At 43.7% G+C, this 2,990-nt stretch overlaps 1 long non-coding RNA gene across 1 annotated transcript; it reads left to right on the top strand.

Annotated features, from left to right (window-relative positions):
• The first annotated feature begins 302 nt into the window (after positions 1–302).
• On the top strand, positions 303–1,467 carry LOC119539290. Its single transcript, XR_005217830.1, has 3 exons — positions 303–427; positions 682–786; positions 1,341–1,467. It is a non-coding gene; the product is annotated as an uncharacterized LOC119539290 (long non-coding RNA).
• The last annotated feature ends 1,523 nt before the right edge of the window (positions 1,468–2,990 follow it).

Below are 2,990 nucleotides of genomic sequence, written 5' to 3'. Positions count from 1 at the left end.
TGTTCAAGGATGTGTGCAGCTAACTCTTATATGTTCAGAAGACAGAGCAATAGATGATGGATGATAGGGCGGGAGGCAAAGAAATAGCGATGTGACAGCATGTTAAGGCTGGTGGATTGAGCTATCAGGGGAGGGGGGTCAGGCTATGATGGAATTCTGTGTATGGGGTTAGTATTGTTTTTGCAACTGTTCCTATAACTTTGAATCTATTTCAAAAAAAAAAAAAAAAAAAAGTTTGGTGCAGAAATGCCAAAGAGGGCAAATTAAGGTATTATCCCTAGGGGGTAGATGAGGTTGCATAATGTTATATTTGTTTCATTTTTATTTTTATCATTTCAGGAAAGGCAATTGGGCCTATTCTCAAACTGAGGCCCAGAATATTGGAGAGAAGATAACTGTTTTGGAATATGATAACATAAGAGATAAGGTTAGTTTGTGTAACACTTTTGCGGAGGTCTCACCTCATTAAGTCGTGGTTTGGGTTTTTCTTTTTCCATTCAGACTAAGGGCTGCCTGACACATATTTTCATTTCCAGGCATCAACTAGGATTGGAGCTGAAAATATTTAGGAGGCTCAAAGCAGAAGCCCTTAACTGTAATGGGTAGAACCATGTGGAGTCTGTATGGGGAGTCTGAGGGGCCTGTAGGAACTTCAAGTGTGTGTTCTCCTTTTTGTCTTAGAAATCCAACTGTGCGAAGAGAAACCAGTTCCCAGTGGAGTCTAGACAACGACATTTTGGAGCTGAGAAGCCACCTTGTCCAGCGGCTCCCAGACTTTATTTCTAGGTGAGGGCACTGTTTAGGCATCACAACTTCCGGGAACCCTTCCTCAGGATGGGATCAGAGCACCTTAAAAAAAAGACACCTTCAAAGGCAGGTCTAATCCTACTCTTGGAGTTTCATTATGCTTTTTATTAAATGTACATGTTAAAGCCTCTGAGAACTTATACAGTAAATAATTCCTCTTAATTTTGATTCATAAAATAATGCTCAGTCCTATTTGGACAGGAAACCCTTAAATTCTTGATTTGTGGATGCCTGTGTGCATCTCCTGTAAGTGACTTGGAGAAGAACTAATCTTCTCCAACCCTTTCATAGAGACAGAGGTCTCATCCAATGTTCTTACCTCCTGCTTTTGGCTACGTAAACGTAGTAGCTTAAAACCACCGCTTCATGACCTGGTTGGCTGGGGCCATGCGGTGGTTCTGTTCCACGTCACATTGGCTGCGTCTGCAGATATCTGAGGCTGGACTCTCTGCTGCCTGGTCAGGGAGGGACACACAACTGGGCCCCCTCCCCAGTCGTCTCAGGACCTCCAGCTCTTCATGGTCTCTTCACAGGTAACCAGACCACCAACATAACAGCCCAGGGCTCACCAAAGTACAAACTCAGAAGCGTCTGGGTCCTCTTAAGGATTAGACCCAGAACTGGGGCAGCATCACTTCATCACCCCCTACCATTTGAAGCAGTTGCATGGTCAGCCCAGATTCAAGGGGAGCAGAAATAAACCCCACCACTCCATGGGGGTAGGAGGGTGACAAAGAATCTGCAGTCATGTTGGATCCACCTCACTTCTTGTCACGGCCCAAGAGGGCTTTTGTAGCCAAAGGACTAAAGAAAGTACCAGACATGTTCTGAGACATGAGCCTTTATTATGGGACTTACCTACAGGGTGGGAAGTGGGTCATGTTGCCCTGAAATCAGGAGCTTCTCTAAATGGTTTCAGGAGCTGCTCTGAAAGGTGGCAAGTTCAGAGTTCAACGTGAAGACACTGTGCCCTTTGGGGGAGGGGGGCTGAATAAGCTGATTGTAAGGGCTCAGACATTCCAATGGGTATGAGAGCATAAGGCGGGAACCGGGTCTTGTGAAGAAGGGAGGGATCAATTGTAATCAACAGGGAGGAGGGGAGGATTGTAGATTATCTTGTAGATAATACTATTTTACAAGGAGAGTAGGTCAAACCTTAACTGTCCTAGGTCACACAAGCTTCTGTGTGCAGTCTTCAAGGCCCTTGGGGAGGGCCCTGGGCCCTGGGCTCCCACGCTCCTCATGGGCTTTTGACATCTTGTGGGATAGAAAACCTGCTCCCAGGCATTGTGAAAATCCCCCAGTGACTCTAACAACCAAAGCTTCTTGGCACCACAGAGATGGATGCGGTCCAATGATGTCTTCCCCTGTGTCCTGCATCAATGGGCAAATAGCCAATAGTACCCAGACACCCCATATCAAATAGGGGAAAGGTGAGAGACCCACACCAGTTCTAACATCTGAACCAAAGGTGAGAAAACTGCAGCCCACGGGCCAAATCCAGCCACTGCCTGTTTCTGTAAATTAAGTTTTATTGGAATACAGCCATACCCGTTGTTTATGTATTGTCCATGGCTGCTTTTGTGCTTCAAGGTCAGAGTTGAGTATGTAGTTGCAACAGAGACTGTCTCCTGCAAAGCCTGAAATATTGACTATTAGACCCTTTACATAAAAAGTCTGCCAACCCCTGGTTGGTCCAGATTGTACAAGTATTACAAAAAGTTGGCCGTTAGGGTATGTAGAATATTAGCAAGTATTAAGGCACTTTCCAGGGAGACAAAGGAAAGAGAAAGAGGAATTTGTGTTGTGTGCATCAATGCTTCATTCTGTTCCCTTTTCTTTTTCTTCTTTTTTTTTCTTTTTTGCTGATTTATATTCCAGTTTTTTATGAAATTCAACCAACGTTTGAGTTGGATGCAGTCTTTGGTTATTACAAATAAAAATGCTGTGAGCAATTCATGTACACATCTTTGTATGGATATGTACTTTCATTTCTCTTGAGCAAATAACTACCAAGGAGTGAAATGGCTTCGTTGTGTGGATGGCATATATTTAATTTTTTAAGACCTTTCTTCAAAGTTCAAACTGTTTTTCAAAGATTTTACATTCCCATCGGTAGTTTATGAGAGTTCCTGTTTCTTCACATCCTTGTTAGCACTTGGTATGATCAGCCCTTTAATTTC

Source organism: Choloepus didactylus, chromosome 7, assembly GCF_015220235.1.
Source record: "Choloepus didactylus isolate mChoDid1 chromosome 7, mChoDid1.pri, whole genome shotgun sequence".
NCBI lineage: Eukaryota > Metazoa > Chordata > Mammalia > Pilosa > Megalonychidae > Choloepus > Choloepus didactylus.
Note: the sequence above shows the minus strand (reverse complement) of the source record. Positions and strands in the feature narration are given on the sequence as shown.